Source organism: Cervus elaphus, chromosome 11 (genome assembly GCF_910594005.1).
Source record: "Cervus elaphus chromosome 11, mCerEla1.1, whole genome shotgun sequence".
NCBI classification, from domain to species: domain Eukaryota; kingdom Metazoa; phylum Chordata; class Mammalia; order Artiodactyla; family Cervidae; genus Cervus; species Cervus elaphus.
This window is the reverse complement of record NC_057825.1, coordinates 52,033,487-52,054,785: the sequence shown is the minus strand read 5'-3', so window position 1 is coordinate 52,054,785 and position 21,299 is coordinate 52,033,487. Positions and strand designations below refer to the sequence as shown.

The 21,299-nt window shown below is 37.6% G+C and overlaps 1 long non-coding RNA gene across 1 annotated transcript; it reads left to right on the top strand.

The window, feature by feature from the left end:
* The first annotated feature begins 105 nt into the window (after positions 1-105).
* LOC122702978 lies at positions 106-20,701 on the top strand. Its single transcript, XR_006343390.1, has 3 exons — positions 106-168; positions 4,611-4,614; positions 20,606-20,701. It is a non-coding gene; the product is annotated as an uncharacterized LOC122702978 (long non-coding RNA).
* Positions 20,702-21,299: the final 598 nt, after the last annotated feature.

Genomic DNA, 21,299 nt, shown 5'->3' with positions numbered 1-21,299 from the left:
GTGTCTTGGTTTGTCATAGATTTTCTTCCAAGGAGAAAGCATCCAGTAATTTCATGGCTGCAGTCATGATCTGCAGTGATATTGGAGCCCAGGAAAATAACGTTTGTCACTGTTTCCATCATTTCCCCTTCTATTTGCCATGAAAGGATGGGAACAGATGGCATGATCGTTGCTTTTTGAATGCTGAGTTTTAAGCCAGGTTTTTCACTCTCCTCTTCATTTCCATCAAGAGGCACTTTGGTTCCTCTTCACTTTCTGTTATAAAGGTGGTGTCATCTGCATATCTGAAGTTATTGATAGTTCTCCCTGCAATCTTGATTCCAGCTTGTACTTCAACCAGCCTGGCCTTTTACATGATGTACTCTGCTTATAAGTTAAATAAGCAGGATGAAAACATACAGCATTGACATACTCCTTTCCCAGTTTAAACCAGTCCTTTGTTCCATTTCTGGTTCTAACTGTTGCTTCTTGACCTGCATACAGATTTCTCAAAAAGTAGGCGAGGTGATCTGGTATTTACATCTCTTTAAGAATTTTCCATAGTTTATTTTGATCCCCTAGTCAAAGGCCTTACTGTGATCAATGAAATAGAGGTAGATATTCTTCTGGAATTTTCTTTCTTTTTCTATGATTCAACAGATGTTGGCAAATTGATCTCTGGTTCCTCTGCCTTTTCTGTATCCAGCTTGAACACCTGGAAGTTCTTGGTTCACATATTGTTGAAGCCTAGCTTGGAGAATTTTGAGCATCATTTTGTTAGTGTGTGAGATCAGTGCAACTGTGTAGTCATTTGAACATTTTTTGGCATAGCCTTTGGGACTGGAATGAAAACTCAGGTTTTCCAGTCCTATGGACATTGATGAATTTTCCAAATTTACTGGAATATTGAATGTGGCACTTTAAAAGCATCATCTTTTGGTATTTAAACTAGTTCAGCCCAATTCCATCACCTCCACTAGCTTTGTTTGTAGTGATGCTTCCTAAGGCACACTTGACTTCACATTCTAGAATGTCTGGCTCTAGGCAAGTGATCACACCGTTGTGGTTATCTGGGTCATTAAGATCCTTTTGTGTAGTTCTTCTGTGTATTCTTGCCACCTCTTCTTAATATATTCTGCTTTTGTTATGCCCATACTGTTTCCGGGCTTTATTGTGACCATCTTTGCATGTAGTGTTCCCTAATCTTTCACTAATGTTCCCTATATCTAATTTTCCTGAAGATATATTTAGTCTTTCTCAATCAATTTTTTTCCTCTATTTCTTTCCACTAATCACCGAGGAAGACTTTCTTATCTCTCCTTGCTATTCTTTGTAACTATGCATTCAGATGGATATATATTTCTTTTTCATCTTTGAGTATTTGCTTCTCTTCTTTTTTTGTTTTACCATTTATTTTTATTAGTTGGAGGTTAATTACTTTACAATATTATAGTGGTTTTTGTCATACTTTGACAGGAATCAGCCATGGATTTACATGTATTCCCCATCCCGATCCCCCCTCCCACCTCCCTCTCTACCCCATCCCTCTGGGTCTTCCCAGTGCACCAGCCCCAAGCACTTGTCTCATGGATCCAACCTGGGGTGGTGATCTGTTTCAGCCTTGATAATATACAAGTTTTGATGCTGTTCTCTCAAAACATCCCACCCTCGATTTCTCCCACAGAGTCCAAAAGTCTGTTCTGTACATTTGTGTCGCTTTTTCTGTTTTGCATATAGGGTTATTGTTTCCATCTTTCTAAATACCATATATATGTGTTAGTATACTGTATTGGTCATTATCTTTCTGGCTTACTTCACTCTGTATAATGGGCTCCAGTTTCATCCATCTCATTAGAATTGATTCAAATGAATTCTTTGTAATGACTGAGTAATAGTTCATAGTGTATATGTACCACAGCTTCCTCATCCATTCGTCTGCTGATAGGCATCTAGGTTGCTTCCATGTCCTGGCAATTATAAACAGTGCTGCGATGAACATTGGGGTGCACGTGTCTCTTTCAGATATGTTTTTTTCAGTGTGTATGCCCAGCAGTGGGATTGCTGGGTCATATGGCAATTCTATTTCCAGTTTTTTAAGAAATCTCCACACTGTTCTCCATAGCGACTGTACTAGTTTGCATTCTCACCAAGAGTGTAAGAGGGTTCCCTTTTCTCCACACCCTCTCCAGCATTTATTGCTAGTAGACTTTTGGATAGCAGCCATCCTGACTGGCGTGTAATGGTACCCCATTGTGGTTTTGATTTACATTTCTCTGATAATAAGTGATGTTGAGCATCTTTTCATGTGTTTGTTAGCCATATGTATGTCTTCTTTGGAGAAATGTCTGTTTAGTTCTTTGACCCATTTTTTGATTGGGTCATTTATTTTTCTGGAATTGAGCTTCAGGAGTTGCTTGTATATTTTTGAGATTAATCCTTTGTCTGTTTCTTCATTTGCTATTATTTTCTACCATTCTGAGGGCTGTCTTTTCACCTTGCTTATAGTTTCCTTTGTTGTGCAAAAGCTTTTAAGTTTCATTAGGTCCCATTCGTTTACTTTTGCTTTTATTTCCAATATTCCGGGAGGTGGGTCATAGAGGATCCTGCTGTGATTTATGTCAGAGAGTGTTTTGCTTATGTTCTCCTCTAGGGGTTTTATAGTTTCTGGTCTTACATTTAGATCTTTAATCCATTTTGAGTTTATCTTTGTGTACAGTGTTAGAATGTCTGCTAGTTTCATTCTTTTACAAGTGGTTGACCAGTTTTCCCAGCACCACTTGTTAAAGAGGTTGTCTTTTTTTCCATTGTATATCCTTGCCTCCTTTGTCAAAGATAAGGTATCCATAGTTTTGTGGATTTATCTCTGGGCTTCTATTCTGTTCCATTGATCTATATTTCTGTCTTTGTGCCAATACCATACTGTCTTGATGACTGTGGCTTTGTAGTAGAGTCTGAAGTCAGGCAGGTTGATTCCTCCAGTTCCATTCTTCTTTCTCAAGATTACTTTGGCTATTCAAGGTTTTTTGTATTTCCATACAAATTGTGAAATTAGTTGTTTTAGTTCTGTGAAGAATACCATTGGTAGCTTGATAGGGATTGCATTGAATCTATAGATTGCTTTGGGTAGTATAGTCATTTTGACAATATTGATTCTTCCAGTCCATGAGCACAGTATGTTTCTCCATCTGTTTGTGTACTCTTTGATTTCTTTCATCAGTGTTTTATAGTTTTCTATGTATAGGTCTTTTGTTTCTTTAGATCTATATACTCCTAAGTATTTTATTCTTTTTGTTGCAATGGTGAATGGTATTGTTTCCTTAATTTCTCTTTCTGTGTTCTCATTGTTAGTGCATAGGGATGCAAGGGATTTCTGTGTGTTAATTTTTTATCCTGCAACTTTACTATATTCATTGATTAGCTCTAGTAATTTTCTGGTAGAGTCTTTAGGGTTTTCTATGTAGAGGATCATGTCATCTGCAAACAGTGAGAGTTTCACTTCTTCTTTTCCTATCTGGATTCCTTTTACTTCTTTTTCTGCTCTGATTGCTGTGGCCAAACCTTCCAAAACTATGTTGAATAGTAGTGGTGAGAGTGGGCACCTTTGTCTTGTTCCTGATTTTAGGGGAAATGCTTTCAATTTTTCACCATTCAGGGTGATGCTTGCTGTGGGTTTGTCATATATAGCTCTTATTATGTTGAGGTATGTTCCTTCCATTCCTGCTTTCTGGAGAGTTTTAATCATAAATGGATGTTGAATTTTGTCAAAGGTTTTCTCTGCATCTATTGAGATAATCATGGTTTTTATCTTTCAATTTGTTAATGTGGTGTATTACATTGATTGATTTGCTGATATTAAAGAATCCTTGCATTCCTGGATCAAGCCCACTTGGTCACGATGTATGATTTTTTTGAATATGTTGTTAGGTTCTGTTTGCTAGAATTTTGTTAAGGATTTTTGCATCATGTTCATCAGTGATATTGGCCTGTAGTTTTCTTTTTTTGTGTGTGTGGCATCTTTGTCTGGTTTTGGAATTAGGGTGATGGTGGCTTCATAGAATGAGTTTGGAAGTTTACTTTCTTCTGCAATTTTCTGGAAGAGTTTGAGTAAGATAGGTGTTAGCTCTTCTCAAATTTTTGGTAGAATTCAGCTGTGAAGCCATCTGGTCCTGGGCTTTTGTTTCCTGGAAGATTTCTGATTACAGTTTCAATTTCCGTGCTTGTGATGGGTCTGTTAAGATCTTCTATTTCTTTGTGGCTCAGTTTTGGAAAGTTATACTTTTCTAAGAATTTGTCCATTTCTTCCAAGCTGTCCATTTTATTGGCATAGAGCTGCTGGTAGTAGTCTCTTATCATCCTTTGTATTTCAGTGTTGTCTGTCGTGATCTCTCAATTTTCATTTCAAATTTTGTTAATTTGGTTCTTCTCCCTTTTTTTCTTAATGAGTTTTGCTAACAGTTTGTCAATTTTGTTTATTTTTTTTCAAAAAAAACAGCTTTTAGCTTTGTTGACTTTTGTTATGGTCTCTTTAGTTTCTTTTGCACTTATTTATGCCTTAATTTTTAAGATTTCTTTCCTTCTGCTAACCTTGGGGTTCTTCATTTCTTCCTTCTCTAGTTCCTTTAGGTGTAGAGTTAGGTTATTCATTTGACTTTTTTCTTGTTTCTTGAGGTAAGCCCGTAATGCTATGAACCTTCCCCTTAGCACTGCTTTTACAGTGTCCCATAGATTTTGGGTTGTTGTATTTTCATTTTCATTCTTTTCTATGCATAGTTTGATTTCTTTCTTGATTTCTTCTATGATTTGTTGGTTATTCAGAAGCATGTTATTGAGCCTCCATATGTTTGAATTTTTAATAATTTTTTCCCTGTAATTGAGATCTAATCTTACTGCCCTGTGGTCAGAAAAGATGACTGGAATGATTCCAAATTTTTTGAATTTCCCAAGGTTAGATTTATGTCCCAGGATGTGATCTATTCTGGAGAAAGTTCTGTGTGCACTTGAGAAAAAGGTGAAGTTGATTGTTTTGGGGTGAAATGTCCTATAGATATCAATTGGTCCATTGTGTCATTTAAAGTTTCTGTTTCCTTGTGAATTTTCTGTTTAGTTGTGAGTGGGATATTAAAGTCTCACACTATTATCGTGTTACTGCTAATTTCTCCTTTCATACTCATTAACATTTGCCTTACATATGGCAGTGCTCCTATGTTGGGTGCATATATATTTATAATTGTTATATCTTCTTCTTGGATTGATCTTTTGATTATTATGTAGTGTCCTTCTTTGTCTCTTTTCACAGCCTTTATTTGAAAGTCTATTTTATCTAATATGAGTATTGCGACTCCTGCTTTCTTTTGGTCTCCGTTTGTGTGAAATATTATTTTCCAGACCTTCACTTTTAGTCTATATGTGTCCCTTGTTTTGAGGTGGGTCTCTTGTAGACAGCATATATAAGGGTCTTGTTTTTGTATCTATTCAGCCAGTCTTTGTCTTTGTTTGGGGCATTCAACCCATTTACCTTAAAGGTTAATGACACAATGTCTGTGTCTGGAGTGGGCTTTCTGTATTCTGGTGGTCTGTGGTTCCTTTTTATTGTGGAGGTTTCTCCCAGTGGGTGGGGTTGGACAATTGGCTTGTCAAGGTTTTCTGGTTAGGGAAACTTGTGTCCGTGTTCTGGTGCATGGAACTGGATTTCTTCTCTCTGGAGTGCAATATAGTGTCCAGTAGTGAGTTTTGAGATGGGTCTATATGTTAGGTGTGACTTTGGGCAGCCTGTATGTTGACGCTCAGGGCTATATTCCTGCATTGCTGGAGAATTAGCATGGTATGTGTTGCTCTGGAACTTATTGGCTCTTGGGTAGTGGTTGGTTTCAGTGTAGGTACGGAGGCTTTTGGATGGTCTCTCATTAGTGTTCCCTGTAGTCAGGAGTTTTCTGGTATTTTCAAGTTTTGGGCTTAAGTCTCCTGTCTCTGGATTTCAGTCTTATTCTTCCAGTAGCCTCAAGAGTTCTCCAACTATACAGCACTGATAATAAAACTTCTAGGTTAATGCTGAAAAGATTCTCCACCTTGAGGAACACCCAGAGAGGTTCACAGAGTTACGTGAAGAAGAGGAGAGGAAGGAGGGAGATAGAGATGAGCAGGAGGAGAAAAAGGGGGACTAAAGAGGAGAGAGACAGATCTATGCAGTCCTCTGTTCCCTAAGTGTTCTCTGTAGCCCAGACACCCTCAGAGATTGACAGAATTGGATTGGGAAGAGAAGGGGGAGGGAGGAAATAGAGGTGATCTGGGGGAGAAAAAGGTGAGTCAGAAGGGGGAGAGAGTAATCATCACACTCCTGAGTAAAAATGGATACTGAATATTGGATTCTTAAATGTCCAAAATTGATATCAAATACTGAAAAACAAAGATTAAAAATCTAGAGTAGAGGTTAGACTCTTAAAAATATAATATTAAAAACAAAAACAAAAACACAAAAAATTTTAGAGATATATATGAAGTTCCATTTAAAAATAGGGCCTCTTTTTTTGGAAGGTTATAGTGAAATGAAAATGAAAATTAAGGAGTAATAGAGGAGTAATAGAGGACTTTAAAAGTAAATAAGAGAAAAAAGAAAAAAAATAATTAAAAAATAGTAAAAATATATGAAAATGAAAATGAAAGTTAAGGAGTAATGGAGGAGTAATAGGGAATTTTAAAAGAAAATAAAGGAGAAAAAATTAAAAAAAGGAAAAGAAAAAAATTTTTAATTAAAAATAAAAAGTAAAAATATATCTAGGAATTTCTCTGATTTCTCTGGAGCTGTTGAGGTCAGTGTGGGTTTGGTTCAGTTTCAGATGCTTCTTGTTCCAGTTTACACTTCTTGATATCTATAGGCCCCTTCCGGTGTAGTCTGTGTTATCTATACGTATTTTAATCTGTTGCACCGGTCACTTCTAAAGAGGTTCCCTTTGTTTATTTGGCTTCTGTTTGCAGGTCTCTTCAGTGTCTAATTTCTGCCCTGACACAAGCGGGTGGAGGCGGTCTCATGTTTAGGTTCGCTGGTTCAGTGGTGCTGAGGGGAGGGAGGGGCGCTGCAGACAAATGTCACTGGCGTGTGTGGGGAGCACCCGCGGTGTTCCAGCCACACTGGCTTTGCCCCCGCTCACGGGAGTGTGCTTTCCCGGTCTACACTGCTCAGGCTCCAGGCTGCTCTATAGGGAGCGGGCCCTGCGTGGCGTGTGGTTCCGGTTTTCAGGTCCTCCACAAAAGCGCGGATTGGTTGGGCCTGCCTTTTGTGCCTTCCCCTACCCGAGCAGCTCAGGCAGCCAGGGGCTTGACTGGTGCATTCTCCCTGCTGTGGTGCACCTTATCCCCTCCGCGGTCCCTGCCTCAGTTTCTGCGCGTGCCGGGTCGGGTGCGCCTTATGTCTGTTCTGGGGAGCTGGTCTCTTGCCATGACCCTCCTGGCCGATGTCAATCATCCAGAAGCCTCTTTGCAGTTTGGTAGGGGATGCCGTCTCTGGGGTCAAGTTTGCCGCTCCCCCTCCCCCCCCACCACCTCCTGCCTCCAGCAGGGGATGGACTGGTCCGCCACTGGCTAGCTCTTCTCTGGGATCGCTCAGTTCTTCCTTTGTTCTGCAAACAGGCCCGCAGTGTGTTCGGGCCGGTTAATTTTCTCTCTCTCTCCTGCTATCCCACAGTTTAAGTTGCTATCTCATGTTAGCTCCCTCCAATTGCCCTCAGGGCATTCAAGCCTGGTCCTTACCCTAAGCAATGCTGCCCGCTCCTCTCCATTCTGTCCCCACTTGCTGGTGGCAGATGCGGGCGTCTGGGGTACTTTTCTGCTGGGAGTTGCTTTTAGGCATGTAATCTGTGGGTTTTATTTATTTTTCCTCCCAGTTAGGTTGCCCTCTGAGATTCAAAAACTTCCCCCAGACCAGCCAGTGAGAGGGTTTCCTGGTGTTTGGAAACTTCCTCTATTACGACTCCCTTCCCAGGATGGGTCTCCATCCCTAGCTCTTTTGTCTTTCTTTTTATCTTTTATATTTTGTCCTACCTCCTTTCGAACACGATGGGCTGCTTTTCTGGGCGCCTGATGTCCTCTGCTAGCGGTCAGAAGTTGTTTTGTGCAGTTTGCTCAGCGTTCAAGTGTTCTTTCAATGAATTTGTAGGGGAGAAAGTGGTCTCCCTGTCCTATTCCTCCACCATCTTAGCTCCTCTCTGCTTCTCTTCTTTTGTCACTTATTTGTAAGGCCTCCTCAGACAACCATTTTGCCTTTTTGCATTTCTTCTTCTTGTGGATGGTTTTGATCATCGCCTCCTGTACAATGCCATGAACCTACATCCATAGTTCTTCAGGCACTTTGTCTATCAAATCTAATCTCTTGAATCTATTTGCCACTTCCACTGTATAATTGTAAGGGATTTGATTTAGGTTATACCTGAATGGTTTAGTGGTTTTCCCACTTTGTTTAATTTAAGTCTGAATTTTTCAGTAAGGAGTTCATGATTTGAGTCACTATCAGCTCCTGGTCTTGTTTTTGCTTACTGTATAGAGCTCCATCTTTGGTTGCAAAGAATATAATCAATCTGATTTAGTATTGACCATCTGGTGATGTCCATATGTAGAGTTTTCTCTTGTGTTATTGGAAGAAGATGTTTGCTATGACCAGCACATTCTCTTGGCAAAACTGTTAGCCTTTACCCTACTTCCTTTTGTATACCAAGGCCGGTTTTGCCTGTTATTCCAGGTATTTCTTGACTTCCTACTTTTTCATCCCAGTCCCCTATGACGAAAAGGACATCTTTTTTTGGTGTTAGTTCTAGAAGGTCTTGTAGGTCTTCATAAAACTGTTCAGCTTCTTTGACATTAGCGGTTGGGGCATAGACCTAAATTCCTGTAATACTGAATGGTTTGCTTTGGAAATGAACAGAAATCATTCTGTTGTTTTTGAGATTATACTCACTTACTGCATTTTGAACTCGGTCCTTTTTAGTTCACTGATTCCTAAAATGTTGATGTTCACTCTTTCCATCTCCTGTTTGACCACTTCCAATTTTCCTTGATTCTCTCCTATTTGACCACTTCCAATTTTCCTTGATTCATGGTCCTAATATTCCAGGTTCCTATGCAGTATTGTTCTTTGCAGCATCGGACTTTACTTCCATCACCAATCTCACCCACAACCGGGCATTGTTTTCACTTTGACTCATCCTCTTCATTCTTTCAGGAGGTATTTCTCCACTCTTCTCCAGTAACACATTGGGCATCTACCAAACTGGGGAGTTCATCTTTCAGTGTCCTATCTTTTTGCCTTTTTATACTGTTCATGAGGTTCTCAAGGCAAGAACACTGAAGTGGTTTACTATTCCCTTCTCCAGTGGACCATGTTTTGTCAGAACTCTCCACCATGACCTGTCCATCTTGGGTGGCCTTACATGTCATGGCTCATAGTTTCATTGATGGTACATTAGTGCAAACATGGCCAGTCTCCATGCCAGAGGAAAAGATGATTTTGAAGAATTTCATTAGTAATAGTTTACCATAGCCCAGAAGTATAACACATCATGTTTGCTCACAGCTCAGTGACCAAAATGAGGTACACAGTCCACTTGACTACAAAGGCACAAAAGAAGTCAATCACCATATATCTGGGAGGTAGAAAGGGAAGGGAAACTATTTACCAATTAATAATGACAGCTACTATATCAAGATGTTTCTGTATCAGTCTGAGTTTGAGATTTAAGGTAAAGGACTTAGCAGTAAAAAAAAAAAAAAAAAAAAAAGAAAGAAAAAAAATACATTGATTTATAGAATAATATAACTCCTCAGAACTCTTATTGAAAATTTTAAAAAGACTACATAAAAATTTTGTGAAGATATGACCACTGAACTCATGACAGGGGCTGCTTCCTATCCTAGGTATGGTAACCTTTCTGATATGAACAAGCAAAACCTGGAAGGTGAGGCTGCTCTCTGTGAAGCAGACTTTTTTTTTTCTTAAATTGATTTTCATATGAGGAATTTGAAAGACCCTGGAGAGCCCTCACAGTTCTGTCAAGATTCTTTTTTCAAGTTTAACCTGTTTATTTTCTGGTTAGCTTCTGAAATACTCAGGACATTTTAGAAATGTCCCATAGGTATAACCTGGATTCTTGGCATCTCCTACTTTGTATTATAGCTTTTCTAATATAATGGGAGGGAGACTACTTCCAAACTGGTATCAGGAAGATAATAAATGTGAGAGACTCTATCTGGGCATTGTCAAGGGAACGCTAGTATGGTAAAGGGATGCATGCATGCTTGTGTAGAGTGGTGAGACAGTTGAATAAATAATGTTCTCATGGTTCTGGGGACACAGCAAGAGGAAAGTGGAACTAATAGAATCTGTGGAAAATACTCTTTGCCTTCCCATAATTAATAATAAATCTAAACATTTATCAAGTTCTTATCTATGGCAGGATCTGTGGAAAGTGATATACTATGCATTTTTTTAAATTTATTTTTTAATTGGAGGAAAATTGTTTTACAATGTTGTATTTGTTATGAGGTCAGTAACATGATATACACAAAAGGAGGATAGAGCAAGACAATGTTAAATAAGTTTCCAGAGAACACAAAGCTAGAGACAGACCCAGAATACTAACCCAGATAGACAGAGTCCAGAATTGACTGGAGTGTGTGTTGCAAGGTGAGTGGGAGGTAAAAATAAATGATGTCAAACTTAAATTCATGACTTGATATGGAGAATCAGGTAAAGACAGACACATAGAGTGTGTAAAAGACAGTGAGAGAATTCACATTTAGTAGCTTGGGAGGAGTCAAGAGACACTGAATAATGAAAAATAATGTGATGACAATGCATATTTTCTCTCATCTCCAGAAGAATTTTACAATGTGTCAGGACGTGCGACTATACAACTGTCTATATTATTCAAGATTTGTGTACTAAGGAGTCACCACCACCCAAATAACATTTATTAAACTTAGTCTGGTACATGGGGAGGGGAGGGAGGTTCAAGAGGGAGATGATATGTTTATAATTATGGCTGATTTGTATTTGTGGGGTTTCCCTTGTGGCTCAGAGGTAAAGAATCTGCCTGCCAATGCAGGAGATGTAGGTTTGATCCCAGGGATCAGGAAGATCCCCTGGAGAAGGAAATGCAACCCACTCTGGTATTCTTGCCTGGGAAACCTATGAACAGGGGAGCCTAGCAGGCTACAGTCCATAAAGTCACAAAGAGATGGACATGACTTAGAGACTGAGGACACAAGCACTCATGGCAGAAACCACTACAACATTGTAAAGAAATTTCCTCCAGTTAAAAAGTAAATTAAGTAAATAATTGAACAATCTGATACATGAAAGTCCAAGGTGGGATGCATGAGACAAGTGCTCGGGCCTGGTGCACTGGGAAGACCCAGAGGAATCGGGTGGAGAGGGAGGTGGGAGGGGGGATCGGGATGGGGAATACGTGTAAATCTATGGCTGATTCATATCAATGTATGACAAAACCCACTGAAATGTTGTGAAGTAATTAGCCTCCAACTAATAAAAAAAAAAAAAAAGAAAGAAAAGAAAACAACCAAAATAGAATAGAAACTAATTCAGGGATAATCTAAAGTACTGTAATAAAACTACAAGCAATTATGACAATAAGCAAGCAGGACTAGAATTTCTATGGATACAAAAGTCAAGAAACTCAAGGCTGCTTGGTTAAGGGTAGAGGCAGAAATTGACTTAGCAATTGAGTTCAGATTCCAGTCAGCCTTGCTTACACTTAAATAGACATTTAAGAGATAGGCAGATTTTAAAATTTAAAATATTTGTATAGATGAAAGAGACAATGTAAGAAAAGATTTCTATCAGTAATCACGTAAAATAATGATTAAAACATAGATGCATATATGAAATAAATCAATTTTGAAAATTATAGCTAAGATATGGAATTTCACTTAATATTATTCAGAAGATATGTGCTGAGTGGGGTAAGCAAGAACTACAAACTAATAAATAAATGTTAATCTCAGTAAGCATCAAAGTAAACATTAAAAGGTAAGCTGGGAATTTTGGTATAGGGTTTAGACATGAAAGGAGAGGCCTTTCCAAAGGTAATAGCTATTCAAAGGTTAGAAATGTGAATAACTGGAGCCTATAGTGGTGGTCAAGTGGCAAAGAACCTACCTGCAAGGCATGAGCCACAGGAGACACCGGCTCAATCCCTGTGTCTGGAAAATTCCCTGGAGGAGACAATGGCAACCAATTCCAATATTCTTGACTGAAGAATCCTACAGAGGATCTTGGTGGACTACAGTCCATAGTGTCACAAACAGTTGGACATGATTGAAACAACATAGAGCACACACATGTGCACACACGCACACACACACACACACATGCACACACATAGAGGGAGAATGTATTTGGGACTTTGGCCCAATGACATTCCAAAAGTGAAATCAATGACTCGCAGTAAGATCATGAGTTACTTATTCATATTTTCAGGGAATGATACACAATTTTCAGACTCAAGATTTCCAAGCAGCACAATACCACTTATAGCAGACAGGCTTAATGATAAGAACCAAAATCTTTGTGCAGAGTTATATTTAAGTAAATGGGCATACTAAAAGGTTTAATTTAGCTTATTGAAGGAAATTTCAAAAAGGTTCTTTACTTGATAAAACAGGATAAAATATATCCCTACATAGACAATTTAATGAAAAATACTAATAGAGTTTAAATATATCCATGGTCTTGTCCCAATAAATATTCTTAATCTTTCTCCCACTGTTACCATAATATCAATAAGAATATTTGCCAATCCAGTACTGTTATAGTTGCCTTACAGGGATTTGGGGAAATTGACTGGAAATGGACATTAGGAAAATTTCTAGAGTGCTGGAAATATTATATATTCACAGAGTTCTGAGTTGCTTGAATATACATACATATATGTTAAAGCTCATCAAGCTATCAACTTAAAATATATATTTTCATGTAAATTGTGAATATCATGCTATATATAGTACAATATAATAAAACAGAGTGAGGAAGATGAGATGGGAAAAAAGGAATTGATAGAAAGTCCATATAGATAACTACTTTAAATTGATTAGATGTAAAAGTATGTGATAAGATATCTCACTAACTATTAGAAAAATAAGTGCTATCAGGAACCATTCTTACTGAATTTCTTGTTAGTTCTGGGATGATCCACTAATGAGGGAAAAATGATGATGCTATAGTAATGTTTTAAGTAGGAAAAAAAGAATAAGACCTAGAATACTCTTGGTGAAATTGATTTTTATAAAAGCTGCTAAGTTCAGCTAAATTAGTAGAAATATGGTGCATGTGAGTTCAAAATATGGTAGGTTTGTATGTATGCTAGTTGTAGTCTATGAGATTTCTCTTCTGATTGCTTCAAAGTTTTCACAAAATTAGAGAGGGAGCTTTATCTGGAGTGTGGAAGGACTAGAGAGTAATTTGTATTTGAAAGAGAAGAAAGAGGAAGAACCAGCCAAACAGCAAAGTGGGGAAATAAAGACCGATATCTGGCGACATCAAAGCTCCAGTTGGTGCTTGTAATTATGGATCCAAAAACAAGTATATTAAGGCAGAAGAGCTGGATTTTCTAGGAAATGTATGTTAAATTTAGGAAGATAACTACTGCACAGTTTTGCTTGGTCCTTCAAAGCAGAATGAGCACTCAGCCAGCACATGAAGACAGGGGCTCAGAAACATACTTGGAGTCTATGATTGAAAATCTTAGCTCCTGGCCCTTTTTTCTCACCTTCTCTTGTTATAAATCTTGATACTCTGATATCTTGGCATCGTCTCCTCTCTTCCAATTATCTTTTCAATTTCTTTACATCAGCCACTATTTTTATAGTCATATCCTAAAGTTTGACCACTGCCAGTAACTGCAGTTATGTAAGAATCTTGCTGTAATCATTCTCCATTCTGACTTGTATCTCTTACAAATTACATCCTTTGACGGAACTGTGATACCATTACATTGATCCCACTATCTATGCCATCTCCCTCATTTCCCCTCACACCTTTATTTTTCTTCCCATGGTCTTTCACTACAGTCTCTCCTTTGCCTATATGCTGGTTTTGGTAGCTTTCTCTCCATTTGGGAGAAAAAAATCAATTTTACTTCATATTGACTTTGTCTACGTTCTTTCTTGCCATGCATCTAGACGTGGCTGTAGAAAACCACACAGGTATGCTATAGTCTCACCTAAGTGAAGGAAAAATAACTTTAAAGGAGTTGTTCATCATTTTTAACCCTTTCCCTAGTGTGTTTCATTCCATACTCATTCCCCAATCACTGTGCTAACATACACTGAAATACCTCAGATATGTTACAAATTTGCAAACTATTGTTCCACTGTTCATAGAACAGTTAGATGTCTGGGCTGACTTATAGATCCTAGTTACCCTGCAATTACTCCCAGACACCTTCAGCTATGAGCACACTTACATGTCTTCCAGTGTTTTGCACAAATATTTTCCAAGTGTACCATGACTTGAAAATATTTTGAAGTACCATACAAGGTGATTATTTTACAACTTTGTCTTTCTTCTTAAATGTTAAAAAATTCTCTCTCTTCCTTGTTTTATGCTGATTATTTAATTTCTGATATCCCTGGAAAATAAACACTATACAAGAACATATTAACATCATCCCCACTGGGCTGGGACTTCCCTGATTGCTCAGAGGCTAAGGAATCTGCCTTCTATGCAGGAGATACAGATTAGGTCCCTGGGTCAGGAAGATCCCCTGGAGGTGGAAATGGCAACCCACTTCAGTATTCCTGCCTGGAAAATCCCATAAGGCAGAGAAGTCTGGAGGGCTACAGTCCATGGGGTCACAAAGAATCAGACACAACTGAGTGACTAAACATTCATTCATTCTAGACTGACCAACCTGAAACCTTAACTTTGTATTCTACCATCCTTTCTTTCACTGTGGATGAAGCTCCTGTTCAATTCAATTATATTATGTTTCACTAGATTCCATTATGAATCACCTACTCAATAATTATACTCCTATAATTTTGTTTTTTTCCCTACATCTTACATTTCTGCTCTTTTATCAGTTTATATTCTATCAGTTCACCTCTCCTCTCAAGAACACTTTATCCTGAACTCATCTCCTGTTCTCCTTTAGCAAACTCTTCAAAAGAGCTATCTTTAGCTTTTTAATCTAAATTTCATCTTCCCCTTCTCTCCTAAATGCATTCCAATTAGATTTTACACAAACTGCTCTGCAGAGATATTGCTTGATAAGATCATCAATGGCCTTCATGTTGCCTATCATCAATACTTAGCTTTACATTAATTCCCTTTTATTGTGGACAGAATAAGGAAACCCCTAAAGGTTTCCATATCCTAATCCCCAGAACCTGTTAAGTTTTCATGCTACATAGAAAAGGGGAATTAAGTTTACTAATCAGATGATTTAAAATTCCACTAGATTATCTAAGGGGACCCAGTGAAATCACAAGGGTACTTAAAAGTGGAAACAAGAGGCAAAAAAAGTGTCAGTGCTAGAATAATACAAAGTGAGGAAGATTTAACTGACCATTGCTGGTCTGAAGATGGACGGGGACCATGAGAAAGGAAGGCAGATGATCTTTAGGAGCTAGGAAATGTACAGAAAGAGATTCTCCCTCAGTGTCTTATCATCCATTCAGAGTGCCTTACCAGCAAGTGAAGGGCTACATGTGAGTCCTAGACTTCATTTTCTCTATCTATGGTCATTTTTTTTTTTTTTTTACACATTCTATTGATTTTGGACCTGTTGAAAGGCTGGCTCCCTAAATTATCTTTTTAAACTGTGTCTCTCTTCTGAATTCTAGACTCATATGTATCTACCTGCCCCCTTGCTATCTCAACTTGAATGCTTATTATGATTTAATGCACCGTTCAAGACACACTCTTTCTTTCCACCAACACCGATTCCCCAAAATAATAGTGGCTCATAAGCAGACTTCTACACTTAATTAAATGACATAGCTGTTTTCCCATTTGCACAAAAAGTGTTGTAGTTATCCTGATAACTTTCAAGTCCTAAGACCAGTTCATTAGTAAATTATGTTGTTTCTATCTTCAGATTTGCAAATAATCTACCTCTCCATGTCTTATTTCACTCCTGACCTGCTATTATTCATACAAACAAGTGTCTCTCCACTTTATGATTTTCTCAGTCATTTTTCCATTGGTTTATAATAAATGCAGTCCCCCATGGACCTACATGGTTTACCCTTTCACTCCCTTCAAATCTTTCTCAAATGCATCATACTAAAAGCTTTCTTTAGTACTTCATGAATCACATTCCTTTTTCCCAGGATCATTCTACACTTATTAGACTACTTTATTATACTTAAATACCTGTCACATTCTTATACAAAATTTCTTTCTTCTTTGCTTATTATACTCACATATTAGAATATAAGCTCGATGAGGTTAGGTTTAAAACAAACAAACAAACAAAAACTCTGTATCCCTTCTATGAAGAACAGGATGCAGCAGTGTGTTGTTGTTTAGTCACTGAGTCGTGTCCGACTGTTCCAGCAACATACAGATACCCAGTAAATATGTATTGCTTCAATAAATAAAACTGTGAACAAGACTCTAGGAAATACTACATTTCACCAAGTGCACAGATGCCTAGTTTTCATCCCAGCCCTTATATTATCATAAATAAAGTTCAATTTGGTATCAAGGGTGTTCTGCTTCCATTATCTTGTATTCCTCAGGAATATTAATTTCTTATTCTTAAATATAGAAATTCTACATTTTCAATGATGTCATTTGCAAATGACAAAACTAAGAGAGGCAAGAAAAGACACTGTTTAAATTTGTGTTTTTCATTCTAAGAATGAGTTTATTACCTCTTAGAGATTGTAAGGGGCTTCCCAGGTATCTCAGTGGTAAAGGATCTGCCTGCTAATGCTGGAGACATGGGTTAGATTCCTGGGTCAGGAATATCCCCAAGAGAAGGAAATGGCAACCCAGTCCAGTATTCTTCCCTGAAAAGTTCCATGGACATAGGAGCATGCCTGGCTACAGCCCATGGGGTCTCAGAGTCGGACATGACTTAATGACTAAACACACACACAACACAGAGTGTAAGACATTTTTTAATCGTTGGAAACAAAGAGAAATTATCAAGTTTAGATATGATGCATACAAAAAACTAGAGGAGAAAGTGAAAGTTAAAGTCGCTCAGTCGTGTCCGATTCTTTGAGACCCCATGGACTATACAGCCCATGGAATTCCCCAGGCCAGACTACTGGAATGGGTAGCCTTTCCCTTTTCCAGCAGATCTTCTCAACTGAGGGATCGAACCCAGGTCTCCCGTGCTGCAGGCGGATTCTTTACCAGTCTAAATTGGCAATATTAATAATCTTAATTTCCCTAACCCAATTAGGTATTTAAGTAAAGCTAGGATTCAATATCTGTGAGTGTCATTTTCAGCCTGTTCAGTGGAGTTCTGATCTATTTTCAGTGTATCATTACATAGAGGAAGTTGCCTTCTGAATCTAACCTGGATTGATGGATTGTTTACCAGCCATGCTTATCTGTGGCAAACCCTAAACTTCAAATTTGCCCTCTCAGTTCTATGAATATGTTATAAATTCGTATCCATTTCTGAAACTTATGCATCAGTTTCTCTTGTTTAGGGGACCATGTGGGTACTAAAAAGAAAAACTGATCCTGTTACTAAGTTCAGAGCTCTGGGCTTCTAGAGTTATTTGGTTTCTTGCTCCTGTAATTCTCCACTTCATTTAGAGCTCTCAGATAATTTAAAACATATTTTGCACATGTTTCTTTTAGTTTTATATTTATGTTCAGTGGAAGAGTTAATTTGAAATGACTAGCGTTTCTATAGCCAAACCATCTTTTTTTTTTTTTTTTCTTTTTTTTTTTTCAAACCATCTTAAATGAACCTGATCTCTCCTGAAATGACTAGCTTGACACTGTTAAAATGTGCATTTCCTTGGAAATACTTTAAATTTAATTCAATTAAAAAACAACAAATTATTAAATCTTGGAGACAAAAGCAACTGACATTAATTTCATAGGAACACATGATATAATTGGATGTTCAAATGATTTTTAAGTGAAATATGTGTTATTGATAATTATATCAGACAATAGGTCTATGCTTGGGTTGTTCTGGAAAAAGCAGAATGCAAAGCAAATGTATGTTGCCAAGGTATAATTCCTCCACATTAGAGTTTTCTGCAAGAATTACGCTTGAGGTGACATGAAGATATATATATATATATGTTCATGAAAAATTTCCCTTTCTTCGGTGAATGGTATGCATTAATAAATGAAAGGAGGTGATAATCAGATGAACCAGGCCTTCAAACATGTATATAACTTTACCATGAATATATACCTTCATAGGAAAAATATGGTAAAGTCATAGAAACATCAATGGCCTTTGTACATTTAAAGAGACAATATTGTAGTAGATAACATGAATATCGTTCAGTTGTCTATACAATATTTTAAAGAGTCTTAGCTGATTTACAAAATATATGAAAGGTATATAACACAAAGAAGGTGTGACTACCTAATATCTGTAATTTCTAGGGTACAATCAATCATTCTAAAGTGAAGTATTATTAGTTTTCTATCAATTTAAAAGTGATTGTCCTGAAATGTTTCATGTTTTTGTTCTAATTTAATTTCCTCGGTGACTAAGGCACTAAATCCTTTTAGAAGTTCAATAAATATTATCTGAATATTTAGCACCATATAACAGCACCAACTACATTTTTGCTAGATTTTTGCCACCCGTCTTCTCCACACAGTCTCAAAAGCTTTCAAGAATAAAAATGTACTGCATACCACAGACAACAAAAATAAATAAACAAATAAAATGATTTTCACACAACTCCTTAAATGTAAATATCTTATAGAATAAATACATGTTTCCTTTTATTTTACTTTAAAATAAGAAATGGCTGACCTTCAGTTCAAAATAGAGGTTTATATGGAAACCCAAATCTCTTTAACATGATAGCAGTAGCTAATATCAAATCTTCTGAGAATCATCCCTAATAGGTGATGTGGTTAGAATACAGGAGTGGTAATTGCCTGAGGTGATGGAAATGATAGAGAACAGTGTAATATATAGTGTATCATATCAGAAAGTTTATATTATACAAAAAGTCTCTAATAACTTTAATCAAATTCTATTTAATTCAAGCAAATTTTGCACAACCACACCACTTTATATATAAGATTGTGATGATTTGTAGTCAGATATGACAAACAAATATCTAGGGGTTTCTCAACAAACAATATGAAAATATGCACCTGCCTGATTTGCTGGGAGTCCAAAATCTCTTGCCTTAGAACTACTTTAGCCTCTAAATATATTCTGCCAAGGAACATACTATTGTAGAAAGATGTGGATATACTTGCTTCTTGCCACCCACACAATGAAAACCAGACTGAATTTTACTCTACATCAGAATATGTCAGGAGTCCATTATCATAGCACATTAGCTTTGCTTACTTGGCCAATTCCTCAAGAAAATGATCTGGGTCAAGGTCAGTTATATTCCATCTGACAAACCACAAATTAATATTGCTGTTCCTCTTTTTTAAGTGAAGGTAAGTTCACTGATGCATATGTGTGTGCCTGTTAGTTGCACAGTTGTGTCCAACTCTTTGTGACCCCATGGGCTATAGCACACCAGGCTCCTTTATCCATTGGATTTCTCCAAACAAGAATACTGGAGTGGATAGCCATTCTCTTCTCCAGGAGGTCTTCCTGACCCACGGATTGAACCTGGGTCTCCTGCCTTGCAGGCAGATTGTTTACCATCTTAGTTACCAAGGGATCTCTTACTGATTCATACCCTTTATCAAAGGGTCCTTCTTATGACAGATCATTGTTCAGTGTCCCTGGTTATTTCTGAGGAATATCAAGATGCATTTAGATATTGGAGAATATTGTTCAAGGTCTCAATGCTTTACCTCCAAGAAGTGTTTAGTTTTTAGATGCACTTTTATCATATCTCCAGATTAATTAAATTTGTATCATTTTTTTCATTTATTTTTATTAATTGGAGGCTAATTACTTTACATTATTGTAGTGGTTTTTATATATCAATTGTTTCTCCCAGAGAGGGGGCACATTTACTGTCTTAAGAACTAACCACCCTTTAGGTCTCTTTTCTTTTCCAAGACCATTATTGCATAACCCCTGGACCATTGCCATAATGAAAACTTAGCATATGTCTTGAGAGAACATTTCTGCCTCTGTCTTGAGAGAACATGTCTGTCTGTCTTGGTCAAACACTCAAAAGCATCAATTCTTCAACACCCAACTTTTTTCACAGTCCAACTCTCACATCCATACACAACCACTGGAAAAACCATAGCCTTGACTAAATGGACCTTTGCTGGCAAAATAATGTCTCTGCTTTTTAGTATGCTGTCTAGGTTGGTCACAACTTTCCTTCCAAGAAGTAAGCGTCTTTTAATTTCATGGCTGCACTCACCATCTACAGTGATTTTGGAGCCCCCCCAAAATAAAGTCAGCCACTGTTTGCACTGTTTTCCCATTGATTTACCATGAAGTGATGGGACTGGATGCCATGATTCTAGTTTTCTGAATGTTGAGCTTTAAGCCAACTTTTTCACTCTCCTCTTTCACTTTCATCAAGAGGCTTTTTAGTTCTTCTTACTTTCTGCCATAAGGGTGGTGTCATCTGCATATCTGAGGTTATTAATATTTCTCCCAGTAATCTTGATTACAGCTTGTGCTTCCTCCAGCCCAGCATTTCTCATGATGTACTCTGCATATAAGTTAAATAAGCAAGGTGACAATATACAGCCTTGACGTACTCCTTTTCCTATTTGGAACCAATCTGTTGTTCCATGTCCAGTTCTAACTGTTGCTTCCTGACCTACATACAGGTTTCTCAAGAGGCAGGTCAGGTGGTCTGGTATTCCCATCTCTTTCAGAATTTTTCACAATTTATTGTGATCCACACAGTCAAAGCTTTGGCATAGTCAATAAAGCAGAAATTGATGTTTTTCTGGAGCTCTCTTGTTTTTCCAATGATCCAGCAGATGTTGGCAATATGATTTCTGGTTCCTCTGCCTTTTCTAAAACCAGCTTCAACATCTGGATGTTCATGGTTCACATATTGCTGAAGCCTGGCTTGGAGAATTTCAAGCATTACTTCACTAGCCTGTGAGATGAGTGCAATTGTGCAGTAGTTTGAGCATTCTTTGGCACTGCCTTTCTTTGGAATTGGAATGAAACCTGACCTTTTCCAGTCCTGTGGCCACTGCT